The sequence below is a fragment of the Protopterus annectens genome, chromosome 3.part0 (assembly GCF_019279795.1).
Source record: "Protopterus annectens isolate FY-2018-M chromosome 3.part0, PAN1.0, whole genome shotgun sequence".
Classification (NCBI taxonomy): Eukaryota; Metazoa; Chordata; order Ceratodontiformes; family Protopteridae; genus Protopterus; species Protopterus annectens.
In genome coordinates, this window is record NC_056731.1 from 840,542,736 (window position 1) to 840,564,347 (window position 21,612).

The 21,612-nt window shown below is 38.3% G+C and overlaps 1 long non-coding RNA gene across 1 annotated transcript in view; it reads left to right on the forward strand.

The window, feature by feature from the left end:
* LOC122796582 overlaps positions 1-21,612 on the forward strand; it is a 1,807,408-nt gene that overhangs the window by 869,030 nt on the left and 916,766 nt on the right. The window contains exon 3 of the long non-coding RNA XR_006363989.1: positions 16,746-16,842. This is a non-coding gene — a long non-coding RNA (uncharacterized LOC122796582). The remainder of the gene's footprint in view (positions 1-16,745; positions 16,843-21,612) is intronic.

Below are 21,612 nucleotides of genomic sequence, written 5' to 3' on the forward strand. Positions count from 1 at the left end.
TCTCCTTGATGAACTAAGAATGTTCTGTGTCTAGAGTTACTCCAACGTAGCAGTGTTAAAAAATATTCTAGACAGTTCTTTTCTCCAAGTAGTATGTTGTGACCAAGTGGCTGGCACCTGATTTATAATGAAGTAAGTATGCAAAGCTGCAACATAAATAATTCATCTATGATTCACCTGTAGCATTATTAGCTTACCAGATCTTACTCTAACAACCTCAAATTGCAGCATTCTAATACAGTCTACAAAGTAAGACAGATTGTATACTGTTGTATTTCTTTTGTGTAAAGTACTGCTCAGTCATTAAAATTCCCACTCTAAATTTTGTAAAGCAAACAGACAATGTTATATTGCAGCCTTAGGTAATCTACATTTCTTATTGTTTTATATGGACTCAGACTTCCTCAGATGGAGCATTCAGGAGACAGACACACAGTAGTTTCCTTTTTATGATCCTTTCCTTATTATCTGGTAGCATATGTCACTTTAGCCACCATCTTCACTAACTAGCCTTAATTCTAGTTTAAGCAGCATAAAGTCACTCTGTCCATGGTTTTCAGTAATAAGAAGCCTTAAGATGCCACTTAGCAACTTAGCAGGCTGTTAGGTTTATCACTGGAGAGAGTGAATAATCTCTTTTAGCTGTTTTATCACAGCGAAATTCATCATGGCAGGCAGCATCTTGGAAAGTTCTAATAGAAAGCCACCAAGTGATATGTAAACATTACATCTTTATCCCTTTCAAAAGCTCAAATGGTCAGAGTTATACCACCAGCATATGCTCCAAAAGGTTCTTTATTCAGTCTACGTGGTCACATAATGTGGGTGCAGCTGGTTTTAGCTGGAAGGCAGAGAACGGGTGATCTACACTGAGTGATGTACAGAGGATAACATAACCCAATTAGATGCAGGGCATTAGGAGACACTGGTGCTCTGTATATCCCAGAAGAGCTGAGCCATTAATCTGGGAATCAAATGAAAACTAAATAACAGGTCTCAAACAAGAGAAAATGTGCTTTTCCTTTGCTTTATGGAGCTGTAGTAAATTGCTTAATTTTTCTGCTAGTTTAACTGTACCCAAAGGGTACTATTATTTATTTATTGGCATTTAGTTTTGGTCCATGGCTCTGACACCAGTTATTTGTCTGTGTCAGCCCCTCCTGGAGAACATTTGTGTCAGTGTGAGATTCAATAACAGCACCTAATTTGCAATCATCTGCAAATTTAGTCGGCCAGAAATCACTGACATTGGCCTTGACTTCTGACAAGTAAATGCCAAAAATAATCAGTCCAAGGACTGATTCCTGATGGGGCTCCACTTGTGACTGGCTTCTTTGTAGAAGTGGACTCCCCAGTAGAGGTGGACTCCCCATGTTATGAGACACTTTCTGTGTATATACACCCATGCTAAAAATGTTTGATTTTGTTAATATTTAATATTAATAGCATAGAGATAATATGTTAGTTTCATTGCTGATATACATTCCTAGCAAATACATGCATAGCTGCTTACTTGAAAGTTTACTGTTACGAAACACCCAACCTGGATGTAGTCAGATGATTTCATTTGTTCTTAAGGATGTTTAGTCCATTAACCAAGCAACGCAGCAGCACTGTGACCGGACAGCAGTCATTGATGTCATATACAATACATCTCAACCTCTTGTAGTACTTCTGGTAGTTTCATTTCTTCAGGCTATACATGTGTATACTCAGTGGGGAGTGTACAAGACATATAGCTGGATTCAATAACACCCACATGGTATGCTAAAAGTGTGTGTGTTGCGCTATGACGCACACACAATAGTGGCAGATTTATATTCAGTGAGTGTCTCTACACAGCGTGCAGAGCTCCACAAACCTGATAAACACCATGGCATGCTAATTACAGCATAAGCAGCTGAACTGTATTCTAATTAGCCAATACAAGACAGAGGAGCTATTCAAAAAGCTGTAAAGCAATTGTGCATACTCAGTGCAGGTTTTGAGCTTGAATTCCAAAACCTATTGGAATACAGCCAAGGAAACTACTCTACACAGAGAGAATGTCAAGGGCTGTTGTAGATCTTCTACATGTGTATGTGCAACAGGCACAAGTCTATGCTGCTCCTGATAGACCTTGGCCAAGAAGGATAAGGGTGTTTAGACCCCATTTAACTTTTCATGGTCTGCATGGGGTGGAAATTGTAGAGCACTACAATGTGGACAGAGACACACTACAGGAACACTGTAACCTCTGTCGTCCTCAAATGAGAGCAACGCCAAACTGAGTGGAACCAGTACATGTGGAAACTAAGGTATGTGTAGCACTTAGAATGTTAGCTACAGGAAGCTTCCAGAGATTAACAAGGGGACATGCTGGGGGTGTCACAGGCATCAGCATCCAGGATCTAACATCAATTCCTGAATGCTATCCTACAGCATGTCAGTGACTACATGCATTTTCCCCATACACCCAAGGACAGAGCTACAACTATGCAGGATTTCTACCATGTAGCACACTTCCCTGAAGTCCTGGGTGCCACAGACTGCACACACATTGAGATCAAAGCACCAACTGGGGAAAAGGAAAGGGCCTACATAAACATAAAGGGCTTCCATTCCATTAATTCCCAAGTCATGTGTAATGCTAAGGGAATAATCCTAAATGTGTGTGCTGGCAACCCTGGCAAGTTACCAATGCTCCCATATTTGGCACAACTCTCAACTCTACCAGACGTTTTCTGAGGGGATATCCTACAAGGTAAATTATTGGGTGATGGGGGTACGCACTTGAACCGAGGGGGTAATAACACCCATCAGAAATGCACAGTGGCCCACAGAAGAATTCTATAATGAGGCACACACTCAAACAATAAATATCATAGAGCATGTGTTTGGGCTGATGAAGTCACAGTTCCAGTGCCAAGATACATCTGAGGGAGCCCTGCAATTGAATCCCGGTACTTGTGCTGAAATTTTCACTGTCTGTGCTATCCTTCACAATATTATCCTGAGAAAACAGCTTCAACAGGAACACCAAGGTGAAGGAAAACACATCCCAATACCACTGGCAAGGTTGCCACAGCCACACACAGGTGATGAGTCAGTAGGGGAGCTCCAGCTGCTGTAGGTGTCAGTAGATGTATATGTGCACAATATGCCCTCACCCTGGCCAAGAGGCAATGGATAGTACACATGCTGATCAACTAAGGTGGTACGACTTTCATCCTATGTATATGCATACAGTAAAACTGATGCAAGGCAATGCTCACAACCTTTACTTACCCATGTAATGGCTGTATACTCATAACATCACACAGGATCAGCCCCGATCTAAAACACTTCTAACTGCTGGACTATCAAGGTAAGGAATAGGAAAATAAATAGCTAAGAACACAAATGAATGGCAGATCCTTGCATACTGTTACTTGCTAATGTACCTTAGTAGAAGGTGTATAGGTTTTACAGCAATGACATCAGTATGCAAACACAAAAATAGTGGGTTGCGCCCCCACCCCAAAAGAACAAATAAAAGCAGGTTTGTACAAACCAGAGAATACAACATAATTCAATTGGTATGTATGATTTCAATACAATTCTCACAATGTGTACACATTTACAACAGAAAAGTCGATTTTATATGATTGCCATTCACCTCCCACTGTGCCCACTACTCCCTGTAGTGGACTCTGGGCTATCTCAGAAGCATAACACATGTGCCGTTGACATAGTACATTCCCCTGGAATAACATAGAGGATTGTAAAATAATTTTAGCAATAACACTTGTGATGACAGTTAATAACTGTCTGAGAAATGTAAATGCCTGCCAAAAATGTCTATGGCAACACTTAACTTAAAAGAAGTGCATACAGATAAAATTTCAATTTTCTGCTGGATATATAAAATTTGTTTTGCAACATGTTACAAAATCTAGAATGTACTTGAAAAAATACAATCATACCTTAGCAAAATTAGAAGCCTTCTCTTCAGATAAATCAAAAGGATTAGCAATCTTCTGTTTTGCCCATATACACAAGTCTTCTCACCTTCAAGTTTCCTTGCTATATGGTTACCCTTTTATAGTGTAGCTCCAGGCTTCTGAGCATGATGAGGATGTAAATGAGGTGTGAACTCATTAGAACTGCTGAATACCAAACTCTTGACTTCATGTAGCAGACATAATCATATTGTAGGCCCTGTCTTACTATTAGTTCCTAATTGATTGTAACTGTGAATGATTAGTGGGAGGGAGAACTAAGACACAACAACAATTCAGACTACCTTACCTGCATTGGGTGTGTCACCCAGGACACACAAAATGTATAAGTAACTTTAGCAAGCTTTAAATGGAACTAAACAGAACACATTTATCATTTTTGTTAACTAATAGCCAAACACTCATGCCTTTGCTGAAAAATGTTTTTCACTTTCATGTATTTTTATCATACATTTAAAGGACAATGATACAAAATGCACTTCAGACTGCATATTTGAGAGTACAGCACAGAAAGAATGAACAGAATACTAAGTGAAGACAGAGCTGCACTGGTGCAAACATATTTATAAATGGTTGTGTGATTAATCATTGCACTAAATATGTTATCCACATGTGTACAAACAAATGAGAGTGTGCATGTGTTGTATGTCTTGATAATACTGCAGAGGAAATGCGAATTGCTTGTATGCACATGAATTGCTTTCCTGCTGCAAAGTGGTTTCTGCGACAAGGAGAGATGACAGTCCCAGTAGGTTTTCTGGGTTCATTAGTATGACCGTTCAAATCCAGAATTGTGTAAAAATCTCTAACTTGATTTAAAAGATATTTTGTATTTTTTTTTAATATTAATATTTCTACAGTGGGTGGTTTTGTGCAAACATGGTGAAAAGTATAAATATTTTAAATTTAATGGAAGATGCCTTAAGAAGTGCAACTCCACTTAACACCATTGCATGGTAGTCAGCATGCATACACAACACCTGCAGATAATAAAGAGACATGGTCACTTTCAAAAAAAAATATACATTCTTTTGCCTTCCATTTCACAAACATGGTAATTAGTATTTTGTGTCAGTCAGCATACATACACAACACCTGCAGTTCCACAATACCTACAGACAAAATAGATACATGGTTACTTCTTTTGCCTTCCATTGTGCAAAGATGATAAGCTGACGGCAAAAAATACATCTATTGCTGAGATGCTCCTGTGGCAACAGGTGTAAGTGCATGGCCATACTACAGGTTAGCTAGGGATCTAATTCAGCAAACTCCAAATTTTATTAATGCTGTTCCCACTGTAATTTATATAACAATTAACAATATAAAAATAATTATCCATAAATATAACTATGTATAGCAGGTGGATTGAGCATATACATGATCTCATATATATTAAATGTGTAACTGTTGGTATCACAATAATTATGGTTCTGCAACTAACAATTTCCTTTCTGACCTGAGATGGACTTCATACTTTACTGACAGTCAGGTCACACACATATATGGTTAATCACTCAACTCTTTAATGTGTGCATATAAGTAATGAGCATATCTGACAAACACGTACTCTGTAGCAGTGAACACTATGGACAGCAATGAGTGCAAAAAATACACCTGCTGCCCAGCCTTCCCTGTGGCAACTCATGTAAGTTAATGGCCACAGTCCAGGTGTGCTAGGGTTCTAATCCAGCACACTCCTAAATTTATTAATATTGTTCCAGCTGCTTTTGAATAAAAATTAACAATATAAAAATAATTATAAGTGATAACTATGTATAGCAGTGGATATTATATGAGTGATATGTGTGACTGGGGGTAACCTGAAAATTATGATTCTGTAATTAAAAGTTTCTTTTCTGCCCTGGGATGGGCGTCATACTTCACCGGTACTCATGTATACAACTTACATAACAAAAGTCCAGCTGCAAAACAGAATGTATTGTGTGGTCTGACCCAGAACTCAGAAATCTTTCTTGCAAGCAATATAATTCTATACATTTCCAGTATATTGTCAAACATTATTCCTGCATCACACATGAGAATGCACAAACTAGGACTTTGTCAGGTCACACACATGCATACACTCACTCCTTAAAGTAATGAGCATGTGCGACAAACACTTCTTCTGCGGCAATGTGTCCAAAACACCTATATGGAAGAATATATATTCTCTGTTTTACATAGGTTTGAATCACACATTATACAAATTATTTTTATCAGTGTATAAGGCCCCACAAAATATATGTCAAGTCATAGTTTATACACCCCAATTCATGTCTTAAAAGTCAAGTCTTTTAATAGGTATAGCATCAGACAAACCATAAATTAAAGCCACCAGTCACATTACCCTTACTATTTCATAAACTGACTTCCACTCTTCTTGGCAATGTTTTTGTCTTCTTAACATTGTACAAAAGCAGTTGGCATGGTTGTGTGGGTTTGCGCACTAGCTGTAAAATGCGATATCATGCATTGTAAAGAAAACACTTTAACTGGTGCTGGATGACCTGTGAGTACATGACAGAAGCTTGGAGGGAAGGTGCCCAATTTAGGGCTCAAAGATGGGGTGTAGCTAAGTTCAGAATATCCATCGCACTCCTCGTAAAGTGCCACAACCATAGGGTTTTGCAGGAGGACTATAACTGGTCACAGTATAAATCAGAGGCTTGAAACAGTCTTGCTAAGGCTGTAACCAGTGTGACTGGCATTCCACGTAATGTGAAGCGATGCAGGCACCATTACAATGACCCGAAAAGGCAATAAGAACGTAAGCAGTGACTGAATGAGTTGAGGACTACTGACACTCCACAGTTGTGTAAGTATACGATATAGATACTTTATATGGTATACAAAGCTGGAGGTAACCAAGACTGGAATGCATAATGCTCTTCTCTTTTCTCTCCTCGTTATTTTATTAAAAGTATTGCTCTTCCTTACATTATTAGCAAATTAAGCATGCATATCTTAAGTGTAAAATCAAGCATGTGTGCTTCATTCTGTAGTTCAAGGTAATTGTAGGCTTCAATTGTAATTGTGTATTCAGACGTTGTGTGTTCATATCCCACAAGTAACAAATATGCACTAATAAAAATTATTAAATATTAATTTCAACAACATTGTCATAAATGCCATACTGTTGACATAATCTTTATGATTTTTAAAAGCATATGTGCTATATATGCATATTGCAAGGATTAATTGGAACAATTATCAGTCTTATTTTGGATTTTTAAAAAGTATTGTTAATGTAAAATTAAAAATATATATTTTATTGTAGAAATTTATTTTATGTGACATATGGTTCTAATGGTTCTAATTATCTTTTTTTTCCTTTGACCCCCCCCCCAACCTTTATCGATCATTTTTATTTTTATATGTGTGATTACACTGTTCTGATGTCATTATTTTCTGACAACCAACAAAATTATTTCCAGCACAGGAAATAGGTCAATCACTGTGGTTCAGCCTGATACCGCCCCAATGGTTGCTGCACCAATGCACATCTGGAATGCAACTTAGCAGTACTGCCTCTGCAGCCCCTGCACTACCTGGACCCTCAACATCAGGTAGCATTACCCCAGCAGCTGGTGCAGTTGTATCGTCTGGGAGTATTGGTGGAGGTGGGTATTTATTCACCTGCCAGTATCTGCCAGGCATGTGTGTGAGGTCATAAAATGCACCATTGGTGCATGCTACAGCTTGTTGGAATGCAGAGAAAACCTAAACATCAAGCAATCCAACAGGAAGCTGAGGAAGGGCAGAGTGATGACAGTTCTAAGGGTGAGGACTAGATCTTCACTGTCCCCATGCTTGATGTGCATTTTCCTCCAATGTCCCCTCCATATCCCCTATCATGGTGTTCCCAACCCTTTGTGCCCCTCATCTCCCCTATCTCTGTCTTGTTTGTCCTGTTTGTCTGCACCTGCTTCCTCATCTACCCTATTACCTGACCCTGACATACCTACATCCCTTCCCCAACATTTGTCTCTTTTTGAAATAAAGTAAAAAGCTGGGCACCTGTCCCACAAAAAAGTCATCCCATACATAGCTCTCTACTCCCAAATGCATATTTGTGACACACTTGATTTGGTCCAACTGACTATACAACATGATTGCATTGTTGTCACCCATCTGCATTGAGGTGAAACTCCAAATGAATCCAATTCACTGTCCATGTTCATATTACACTGTTGAAGAAGTGGATAGCTATGGTTATCTCCTAATTCCCTCCTGCACATTTCTATATTGCTTCCCCTTTGTTCTTTCCCCTACTTGCCTCCCAATGTCACCACTTTCCTATCTGTCCCATTTTTACATCTTTAATCTGGTCAAAAGAGAGAATCACACAACACACAAATGGCTGAAATGCCCCCTAATAAAGGCTTTCACTTTTTGTCCTCTGCATTTGCACAGAGTTAGGCACCATGCACCAATGCCGAGTGATCATGAATGGTTCTTCATGTCTGATGACATCAGAAACACTAGTATGGTTACCTCCATGCAATGCTGCTTAAACTTGATGTACTAAAGGAGCTCACAGTTAAAGCAGAGTAAAGGCAGTACTTTGAAACAGTTACTCTAACATTTATTTAGACTGCTGAATGTATAAAAATGCAAAACCACATATGTACTGTTGGCATAAATCACTTAACTGATTTTTTTATACAGTACTTCACTGTAGTAATTGCCTCTCACATTTGCAGGAATTATCACGTTTACTTATTCAAGGCCACCCTGATACCATGTGTAAAAATATTTGACTCACCTGGATTGAAACCCTGTGTCATTTGTACTATAAACATGAGCTCAATGGTACTACACCTGCTGCCACATGGAAAGCTAGGCAGCACCTGTATTTCTTACACTCAGTACTGTCCAAAGTGCTAACAGCAGCACTCCTCCACTTAGCATGTTTGCTCAAAGGAAGGCAAACCAATATAAATATTACTATTGTCCCACTTACGCAGAGAATCACATTTGCTTGTCCCTTAATTCCGTAAAAATGGGGAAGGCAATAGCAACAGTCCTTAATCTCTTAAATGTTATGACGCAACATTTCCAATATAATCTCCAGTATGAGCACCATAGTATCTGTCAGCTATTTCTTCCATAGCCTATATGCATAAGTACTTCTCAAGTTCAAGTTGTATTTAATCGTTGTGAATCTCACATGTGCAGACTCTTTGCCATCGTGTGCATAAATCAGTTGTTCGGCAGTATGCTATGTAGAGAGCTGATTAGCATTTATTACTATGTTTATACTGCCCAGTTATTCATCATCAGATTATAATCCATGTAAAAACACCACCAGTGGGATGTGACTTGTTAGTGACTGAACACATATTTACTCAGACTCATGCATACCCTGCACCAGTGCACTTAAAAATGGATATGTCAGTAATAGTTCTAAAATGTCAACTACACTGCAAAAATAGATAGTACAACTAGATTGTTACATCATCTAAAGTTTTATACTGGCAATAGACATCAAGACTGTCTTATACATGTCTTAATAAACAGATCAGTTCATCAAAATATGAACACATGTACATCAACACTTGCATCCATTCTGATCACAAATTATGTGTTTGCGTGTGACTGTAAGTGTGTAATATACACAACATATTGAGAAACAGATGCATATGTCTCATTTCTGCAACATGCATTTTTGGCAGCTTTTTGCTTCTAGTTAGAGAAGTTGTCTTTTAAAGTATATCTGCACATTGGAACCAAAACAGAAAATCCAAAGTCCACACTTTGCACACCACTCTTATAACAGGATATCTTATCTAGATAATATAATGACGATGTCATTATTTATAAAGAACACTATAACAAAGAAAAAGCAGATTTCGGTAATGGCACACATATTAACTAGCTTGTGTAACTAGTTAGGTCAGGGATCTAATCTCACTGAAGAGCATGAATTTGCATCCTACTGTCATCAGTCAAGTCTCATGGAAGACAATACATTTTACAGTCATATATGCCTACACAGCCATTTCATACAGGCCTACCAGCATCTTCTCCCAAACATACACTGCTAATATAATCTATAAGGCATTGTCTTACACTATAAAAGTTAAGACTTGTGCTGCGGCACTTGTGTTACATACTGTGTTCTGTAGATAGTTAAATAGGGTTTCTAATCTCAATATGGTTAACTTGTGTGCTTGGGTTCATTTAGCTCACATTCTAAAGACCATCTTAGAACATGTCAAATTTTCTTACTAGCATCTTCTTCTCACCAGACATTGTCATCATCTATAAATTGTTATCTGACACTGTAAATGTTTCTCATGCAATACCAAATATTATAAATGTTTCTCATCCAATACCATAAAGAAACAACTCAAGATTTTGTACTATTATACCGACTGTTATCAAAGTTCATATAAGTTCTGATATATGCTAATAAGATTTATATTGTCTATATATTTTAGTTTTATAATCTTTTAACTTTGCTTACTTTTGCTATTTAAACAATTTTTGTCTACTGTCTATATTTGACTGTAAACTGTGGAGCTTTTCTCCCTAGGCCTCCACTGAGAATGGGTTCCTGACCAAGTAGACTTTCCCAGTCAACAAATGTCAATAAAGATAAATAAATAAATAAAAAGGCAAACTCATGCTGTGGCGCTTGCATTAAGTAATGTACTCTCCAGCTTTTGTACCTAGACAATTAGGGATTCTAATCTCATAGTAATCAACTTTAGTGTGTGTTCATGAAAATAATATTTTTGAGACAATTTTACACTGAGATATGACTCCACATCGATGTCAGACACTCCTCCCAACATTTTCTTCTAAGCATATAATGATGTTATCATCCTCTATAAAGTACATTGTGATACTGTTAAAGTCAGACATACGTGATGGTGCTAGTCTTATATTGTTTGGAATCCAGCTTCTGTACCTACACAGGTTTAGTGTTCAAATCTGACCTCAGTCAATTGCTTTGTGTGGGGTTGGTGGTACATTGCAGTCATTGTACAATCTTTTGAATCTCTTTTCGTTTAACTACCACTCAGGAGAACCTTTAACATAGTCCTTCCCTCTGTCCACATAACAACCTTCTTACATAGGACTGCAGGATGTCATTATTTCAAAGATACATACACACATCATGAATCAGAGTCCTTCCATGAGCCTTTGGAAGCCATTTCTAGACCACTGGATATGTGATTGCCAATTCTGTCATGGGGTGGTACATATGCTACATATGGACAGAGATAATGTGTAATACAATCAAACACATGCACACATATGCACATAGGGTTTATGTTAAATCATCAAATGCTTAGAAAAGCAGTTAATGATTTATTGAACCCATGTAAGCGAATGCTTACAATCTCAAATGCTTCGAACAGCGATTTTTTTCCAAGGGAAAAAAATCGCTGTTCCACAAAACAAAACAAAAAAAAATTTAAAACATTGCATAAAGTGGGGGGCTTCACCCCCCACACCCCCAATTTAAATATACCAACTCCGAGATCACACTACAGTCACGAAAATGGCAAAGTAATGAAGTGGCCAAGCAATTTCTTTCCCAGGGAAAGAATTTGCTTATATGCCGTTTCACTATTTGGCCTTGTTGTGCTTTCAAGTTCAATTAAGACACATTAAAAATAATGTGTCTTTGATTGTTTAATAGGAATCCTGCACATACCCTTACTATCCTCCCTCATATAGATATATTGATTTTTGTTTATATGGTATAATAATGGCTATAATTTTATGTGTTATTGGCCATTAGCCTAGTAATGTCCAATGACCCTATGAACATTGCACATGTCAATGTTGCTGGCATCCACAAGTGCTATGTTTAGATGTGTTTAACAGTAGGCTACAAGAGAATATCGCAATGTGAGATGTGAGGAAATGTATTGATGGCCATTGCTGCCATTTGACTACATGTTCCTTACATAACAGCTTTTGTAATATGGCTACTGAGAACTGTTGACATGGGGTGATATGTATATTGTCAGCTTAGTAGTGGAGCTAGTGGAGGTTATCAACATTATACGCAATTCTCACTCAACCATCACAATGACACTTGCAGTATGGCACAAGTGTGCATGTGTATATCAACCATCATTAAATACTTTGTGACATACATCAATATGAGATCATACTGATTACATGGACACATATGTCTTGTTTCATCCACATGTTGTAATGATGTTATATATATACAAACATATCACAAGTTGTGACAGAAAAGCAACCTCGGTGAATTCATTGTTTGCACAATTGTGTTGCTATTCCCAAGGATTAATGAGGTTGTTCCCATTTTGTGACTATCAGCATTTGTGTCAGTAACCGTTCTGCATGAGCCGCATCCACCTCATTTGTAATGTGTCCATATATGGTATCAGGGCACTGACACACAGCTTCCAGTTAAAAACATATAGGTATATGATGTACAATTGATGTAATTAAGTGACATAGGTAGAGTTGTATGACTGTGTTGCATGTGATGCAAACTCAAGTTTGTATTTGGAGGTGTTGTAACAAATCATTTTTTAAATAAGTATGAAATGTTAAGGGGAATACACAACTAAGTGCAGAACTGTTTGTAGATGCCACCAGCCATACTCAAATGGAAAAAAAATAGACAATCTGCTAGCTGACAGTTTGGATCAAACTTTACCTCCCCCATCCCTACTGACCATCAGCCATAGTATACATTTAGACATTTTCTCAGAACTGCTCATCTGTGCTATTTGTAAGTCTAATAACATGTCATCAATGGCCCCTGACAACATCCCAGGCTGTCTTCCCAAGAACGTAAACCCTGACCTACCAGACACAGTTGGATCCATACTTAAATACAGCTTCCAGACTGCCTATGTTCTGGCAAAAGGGTACATAGCAACAGTCATACATCTGGACAAGGGGGAACACCCCCTGATACAGGGAATTATTGACTCATAAGCCTCATGGACCTTATCAAACAGAATACAAGTAAGCTCCTGAATGTGTGGCCAACACATTTTTGATTCATTGCAGCTATATCATGTCTCTAAAATTTGGTTGACTTCTTCAGGAAGGTCACACCAAGGGCAGGGATGAGGAAAAGACTGTGCATTATGCCTACTTTGACCTGGCCAAGGCATTTGATACAAATCCACAATCAGGTTTTACAGAGAAACTGTCTTATGTGGGCATAAACACTATTTCACCAAGTGGGTAGATAAATGGATCACAGAGAGGACACGTACTGTCAATGTGTGTGACTTCACCTCTAACTAGGGACCAGGGCCATAGCTCAGGGTTCTGTACTAGGCCTTTTCCTGTTCAGTATTTAATTCTCAGAAGTCAAGATAAACCTAGGCAGCCTTTGTGGATGACTACAAATTGTGGGCAATCATTGAATCCAAGAACACTATTGATGCACTGCATAAAGTATTAATGCACAAACAAATTATTATTGCCAGAGCCATGGAGACACACTAAATTAACCAAAAAGCATAATTATTTCCTTTTTGAAAGCAAATACCCAAGGTAATTACAATATAGACAGTATACTCCTATGAGTAAGCCCAGTGGTATATGACCTGGGTACTCAGGTAGATAGTAATCAGAACTTCCACCAGCATGTGACCACATTGGTGACAAATCCCTTGTATGTAGCACAACTCCTAAGTAGTGGCAGGACATCCACATCAAAGGGCATTATAATTCCATTGTTCTTAGTCCTCATCACACCAATAATTGAGTACAATGTACCCCTTTGCATGTACCTCACCACACATCTGCAAGAGGTGGAGCAAACTCAGAGCTCTCTCACACAGAAGATACATGGTATAAACAACAAGTCCTATGTGGAGTGATTGAAAGCCCTATCACTGTATTATATCCCCTACAGACTATTAAGGGTCAATTTTTGTCTTGCCTACAGGGCAGTCTCCAATCTGGCCATAATGGAAATGTTACACTTTGCCATGCAAATTGCATGAGGATCAATTGTTTCAATTATGTTAACTGAGCCTCTCACATAATAAATCATGTTGTACTAATAGCTGCAACTGTTAGGCACCACACCTTCTCTGGAACACACTTCCCAGTCACATAAACAAAAGACCTTGCCTGAACCTAAAGTGCAACCTAGGTTAATGGATGGCTAATAATGATTGTACTCCTGTTGTTGCAACCATGTCCCTCATGGATAGAAGCAGTTGGAATTAGATAACACAGCATTGGCTTATACTTGATTGAACATTGTTCACATAACTATTTCAAATTGTGAAACACATGTTACACGTGGCTAGGCTTTTATGGGATATTTAGCCTAGTACTCTCTTATGCACCTATAAACAATGTATAATTGTATCCTAGGTACAGCTATAGTGTGGCTGTACAGCCTTATGGAAGTACCAGTACATCATGTCAGTATTAGCACTTGGTAATTACATGAAGAGTTATGCATGCATGTCAGGATTTCATGGTAATATAAAAGTTTCCATGGCAATGTCAGGGTGACAGTGATCATGTGGCACATGTCTTGAGTTTGACATGTGCTGTCATAAAATGTACTCCATGTATAATTCGGCATGTGAATAGTACCACAGTGATAGTGTCCTCAGTCATTGATGCTACACTTTGCAGTGCTATAGTTTCTTTGTACATGGGCATACTGATGCATTATCATCAGTCTCACATATTGCTGTATCATTCATTATAATGGACCACTTCTTAATTCACACATGCTGCAGACAATATCCTTTGCTTGTACCTGTGGCAGATGAATGCAATAGACAGCTGTGTGTAGGGAATCTACTGATATTAGTGTGTTGTTTTTAAGAGTCATTAACCAGATGGCCAATACCTGTGTCCTCCAGGGATGATTTACTCAAGTGCATCAGCTTTGACACATTGAGCTTTCACACATCTTTTTAGCCATACATACAGTAAGTATTCTTTGTGATGCATAACCATTAGAAGTTGACTGTGCAGACTTCCCTTTAAGGTGTTATACAAGATGCATGTGTGATACGTCTTGCTGTGATGCACCCAGTAAATACACAGCTCATTGACAACATTGAAGGCAAGGGTTACATTCTTGAAAGTGTGGATTGTGGCATATATAGGTCATGCAAACTTCCCAACTAGCCAGGATTGCTCATAAATTAAACTACAGGTATAACAGTGTCCTTCTTAACACCTCCAGAAAGTGGTCATTTTTGAGGAAGGTGTGCTTGATTCCCCTTACAGATTACTGACAAATCATTACAGTTGTACAAGTGTGTCCCTGAAGAACATGTATAATAACTCACACAGATTAATGGTGGTATTGTTATGATATTTCGCCTGCTTCTTTCTGCTGTTGTCCATAAGCCTGTTGCTATGTGTCTCTGATTGGTTGAGAGCTATGCTGACATTTCAGTCATATTCAAGCGAGTCATTTTGCATACCTTCACAATATATACATACCCCTACTATGTATGCCATTCTTGTTAAATGTCCCCTCCAGTGATCATGTCAGGGTGTTTATATCACAACCAATCATCTCCATTGATATGTGACCTTGTTTGACTACATAATGTACTATAACTGTGTGATGATATGAATATACATACACAGGAGGTATAAACAGCAGTACATTCTGCAAAATGTACATATGTGATTACTTTACATGCTCCTGACTTGCCTTTGGGGTGTACATACATTAACAAGATCTGGTGTACATTTCCATGTTTCATGTGTCCTCTTCCTCTTTTTTCCTTCCTACCATTTATGTCTGTGGCCCTTTTTATTACGCACATTTACCTAGACTAGTGTATTTATACTGCATTCTATGTACCCTTGATGATCACAAAACTTTTATTTCAGTATGCCAAAAACATGTTGCAGTGTACATTGCACTGAGTACACTTTCTATAATGTGTTATCAATGCATTCATTACATAAATTTTAGCCCTAGTAGTCATTTTGGCTGTCTGCGCAATTCCACAGAGCAAGTTTGCCATAGGTAATCCTGTGTGTTTGTGTTATATGACTTAGTGCTGCTTACATGGTGTCCTGGCGAGCAACACTGTTGCCAGCCATGAAACCTCACTTTTACCTGTGTAAGTGTGATGTGCAGCATGCATGTATGATTAGCACTGCTGCTCATCACACAGATATGTAATCTCTGCTTTGAGCTAAGCCTACATGGTGTTTATTTTATCCCTGGGATACTTTTTCTGTGGAATTAATGGTGTGAATAACAGTGACAGAGGGAGAGAGAGAGAGAGAGAGAGAATTTGAGCCATTAGATGAAAAGTGCTGTAAAATGCATAGAATACAGTATGTACACTGGCCTGTGGCATGGTCCATGAGACTGACAGCATGTCCTGAGTCCTGAAAAAATTACATTCTTACAATATTAAATGATAAGCATAGGCACAAGCTACTGAGTTTGCTATTGGAGAGTCAAGCAGAATATAATAGACAACAGTTGACTACTATTTTACTGAATGCCTGAATGGTTTGTTTATTTTCCACATGTGAGTGTGTGTGTGTGTGTGTGTGTGTGTGTGTGTGTGTGTGTGTGTGTGTGTGTGTGTGTGTGTGTGTGTGTTGAGGGGAGGAGCTAACAATGGTTGACTGTGAATTTCAATGTGTCCTATATGGGGCAATGATGCAGAGGATTCAGATCCAGTGAATGTCATTAATGTTGTGAGATATGACAATAAGCTATATCAGATATATTTATTTTAATGAAGAAAATGAAAATAAAGTAAGTGGTCTGATCAGGAGTACTTTTTTGTTTTAAAGGTGGAACAGACTGTCTGACAATATACAATTGCACTGTACTGGGACAGACTGGTATGAGGAGACTGAGCACACCTTTATGTCACTGAAGGTCTTCATGGTGAGTACAATAATGAATAATTTATTTTAGGGGGCTGTATTAAACAATTTAGGACAGAACAGAGCATTTTTTCTGTTTAAGAGGATGAACAATACTAGGAGATCACATGGGTCTTTGTGACTGATATGAAACTAAGCATGCTACTGCTTGAAAAAGTGAAATTTAAAGCCATCTGTGAAATGGACAATAGCCACTTATCCTGTGCAGTACACTTTAGGTTGCCTGATATTGGCATCGGTCAATAGAAATCTACAGCTCGTGAAAAAAAAAACAGTTTAGTAGATAAAATCGCTTACCATTCACTTTAGTGAGTCAATACATTTTCCTTTTAGTTCATCCAAATTGTGTATTTATTTTTAGTTGTTCAGCGAAACTTAAAACCAGTCAAAAGACACACACTCACACACCACAACACAGGACAACCATACTCTTTTTGCACTTACAAAATTCACTATCCCCATGCAGGCTGCACCATCCCAAACACCCTAAGTGCAATTAATTATGTCATGGGTAAGCATACTTTAGAGATAACATAGACTACCATATCTCCCTGATCAGTTATCCGGCAAACACTACCCCAAAATGAAACCCGTTTGAATGGTATTGCTTCTGTCCATGATATCTACACCTGCACATACTGTCCAGCATACCCTCTTCTTTAATCTCTTCCATGCCTGTGTCCCCAACATACTAATGATCTTTCTTAAACTTCCCTTCACAGGACATAATGACTTTTAGCCTATAAGAAGACCGTATTCCTATTTTAATTATGGGACTTAGAAAAGTTAAAACTGAATGAGCAATTATGCAGAATATATTTGACGTCCAGTTCTGCAGTATGTTGGAGAATTCCCAAATTCTAATGTGCCATGACCACAGGGTTAGTTTGAAGATGAAGGGTATGCAACACCCATCAAATGTACTTTAGTAGCATTACACTGATTTTTGAAATCCACTGTATTTCCTTTGCAATTGCACCTTATTTTTTAAAGTTTCAAGATTTGCAATTATTGGTCTTTATTTCTGAAAGTCTTACCACCACCACCACCACCACCACCATCATATTCATCATCAACCCTCTTTTTCACATTTTTCAAATCAACTGTTGTCATCTATTTCTTGATTCAGTGCACTGTCTTACCTTCATTGACTGCCATGACTGAACATTGCTCATAGAAGCCATCCATCTTTGACTGGACATCTTTGTTTCCCCTTGTGATCTTCTAGTCAATTCCAAATCTTATTCATCAAATTGTCTCCTGATTTCTTGCACATATGACTGAACCAAAGTAATCTCTTTTCCTTGACCTTCTCTGGGACTACTTTGGCTACTGCACTGATGTCCTCATTCTTTGTCTGTCTCACAAAGTACCTCCTACCACCCATCTCAGGCTCTTCATTTCCATCAGCTCAAACTTCCTCAGCTGCTCTGCCTTTACTGCCCAGTTTCCTGTGCCATACGAAAGTACACATCATATGACTGTTTTGAGCACCTCACTTGTCAATTTATTTCGTGTTCTTGTGTCACACACACTAAGTCTGGTATGTTGCGCCAGCTGGCTGCAGCACCTCTGATTTTACATTTGACATCCTCATTCAGAATTCCTTTCCCTCAACTACCACTTCCAGATACTTTAAGTTGTTAATGTGTTTCACTATTTTATCTTCTATCTCAATTGTTCAGCTTTCTCTAGACGAAGAGCTGAAGAAACCTGTTGCACATGCACTCTCACATGGATCTTTCAACTGTCCAGATTTTCTCAGAATGTCCAGATTTCTGCCTCATATTTTTGGTCTGTTTCTCATAAAATTTGTGTTTTTTTGGATTTTGGGGGCAAATCAGTGAGGAATGAATTCACTACATAATGACAGACATAATAACAGAACACCTTTTTTCTAGCAACTATCTAAGTTTATAAGAGCAATATTTACCATTTGTCCCTACATTTGGGGCTTTGTCCACCATTATTTTTGGCTTTGTTCCGAATGTTTTGTGCCAAGAGGTTGAGAACTATGCTTGGAACCCCTCTGTAAGTCTGAACACTGTTTGTACTTGTGTCATTGGGTCATTGTACATAGTCTGCACTAATTCTACTAATGTTTTTGGGACTTTAACCATCACAGGACTTTCCAAATAAGCTTTCCTGGAACCTTGTCATATGCTTTCTCCAAGTCTAGGAATATTCACCTGGAGTGTTTCCTCATCACTAGCTTTCTCTCCTCTGCCTGTCTCCCTGCAAACATTGGGTCACTTGATCTGAAACCAAATTGCTCATCTCCCGTTTTAGTTTCTACTATTCTGCATATTTGTTTATCAGTCACCCTGTCCAGCACTTTCATGCATTCTGACAGGCATTTAATACCCCTGTACTGCCCACTGCTGTGAATGTCCCCAGTATTCTCATTAAATGGCACTGTTTACTATATTTGTTCTCCATTCAACTAGGATACACACTTCTCTACATATCACCATGAATACCTTTAAGAGCTATTTCTCCTCTAACTCACTCAACGTTTCATCATATCTTGCTGTGATGTCATCTGATATAGCAAAAACACTTCTGTTCAAAAATAAGAAAAAAACACACGTAGCCCTACTGGTGTCAAAGTGCCATAATTTAGAATCATTTTGCTTTCCAGCACATTTAATTTTTGCTTGAGCTCACCACTTTTTGCTTGAAATGGTCTAAAGGACTAAATTTAGAGGTAGATTATATTTAAATTGTATATTTAAGATGTATTATATATTGTATTGAATATTTTGCATTATTAATTATTGTAATGTGTGTATTAGAATGTAGTGAAAAAATGTATTTAAAAGCATGCTATATGTATGGGTCACTTTTATAGGTTTAAGACAATGGGAGAGTTTATATTTTATATTAAAAATGTTTAGGTAGTTTATAAGTTAATTGATTGATTAATGGTTGAACCTGATATAAAAGTAGAATGCACTTGGTTGTATGTATCCTTGAAGGCAAGAGGCTGAGGTATCAGATGATATTGTGGTGAAGTAAAGAATCTACAACCTTTGCTACATGTGATGTCATCTGAACCTGCTGCTTTCCCGGACTTAAATTTCCAAAGTGTTGCACTTAACTCTTCTTAGGTGGGTTCTTCCTTCCTCTTCATTGTGGGCTATGAACAGTGCAGTATCGATTCTGTGGGGTTTTCTTCATTCAGAAACTGCAAGAATTCCTCTTTCCATCTGTCTTTGATGTCCTCTGGACTGGTGAGCAGATAGTTGCTGACATCCCTTATGAATGGTGCGTGATGACTATGGACTTTATCATTTTGTTTTTGCCATAAAACCCGATAGAGTTTCTTTGTACCATCTGCCAAGTCACATTGCAGAAGTTTGAAGAGTTTCTCTGATGCCTTGCTCATTGAAATTGCAGCTGCTGTCTTAGCCTCTATGTTAGCAACCAGCAATCCCTTTTAGTGTGGTCCAACTTTTCTATCTCATAACTGTTTCTGTACTTAATGTCCTGGACTTTAGCATTCCCCGACCGGCTTTCCTTATGTATCCCTTTTCCATGTCAGGTAAAGCCACATATCTGTTCTTCACACATGCTATTTTGAGACACCGCCATTCTCCTTCAACTCCACCTATGTCCTCTTCTTCCTGAGGAGCCAGAGCCCTGAGTATGCCCTTGAACTACTGTGCTTTCATTCCAGTCAATCTCAATGTCTTTGGCCTAGTCTATGTTGAACTTAAGAGCCTTTTTTGACCATTGATTGCAGCTGATTGTGGGCACCTGTGGTTTATGCTCAGAGCCAGCAAATGCCCTTTTCATGCATGTAGGAAGCTACCTTTGTTTCATGTTGACCACTCTGGTATGTGATCTTGTAACTTCTTGCCTTGGTGAACTATCTGTTAGCCACCATTAAGCTATTCTGCCAGACAGAAGTCTAGAATGGTCTTTTTTTTATTTCTATTGCCCCACCCATGCAGACATAACATTTCTTAGAACTGTGGCATACTGACAAATTTATACACTGACAACAAAACTTGGTGAGATATGAACTGAATATTCTTGAATGCATCTGGTAACACTGCACTTGTCTGCCTCCTCCTTTGTGTTCTTCTAGGAGAAGTAACAATATGGGATAGCTTGAATTCATGTCATTGAAACAAGGAGAGAGGAATTATAGCAGGAGATGGTCTGCTTTATCAAAAACTTGAAAAAAAAGTAATATTCCATGTCCTGTACTAGAATAATTAATAAAAGCTCTGCCATTTTGCACTGAAGGTGAGCAGCATTTATTTCATAGTTTATTTTCACATTTTAGTATAGTTTTAAGTGGCAGATGATATAGAGAAAATCAGTCAACTGTTATTAAATAGTAAATTAAATGACTTACAATAACTGTAACCTGTCTGTGTCCACACTGTCAGCTGCTGAGAAGGGAAAGCAACCTATATCACTGACCATAAATAAAATGGATGAATAAGAGGGTAAAGATGAAGGATGAAGCTGAGGGCTTCAGAGAACTGTATAAGCTGCGAGCCCTAAAGACTGCAATGGGGTGTGGAAAAATCTGGAGTTGATATGGTACAAGATATGGTAGACTGGAGCTTTCACAGAGATACCAAATGAGCCTGTGGGTAGAGCTGTCAAATGTAAATAACATCAGCAGGGGTCTGGAGTGGTTTAGCACAGCACTGACTGCTTTCCCTACATTTGGTACTCTAATATGTGGTTTCAGTTATACTGCTTGAATTGATATAGTGTATAAGTTGTATGATTGTGTGTTGTTTTGTGCTTG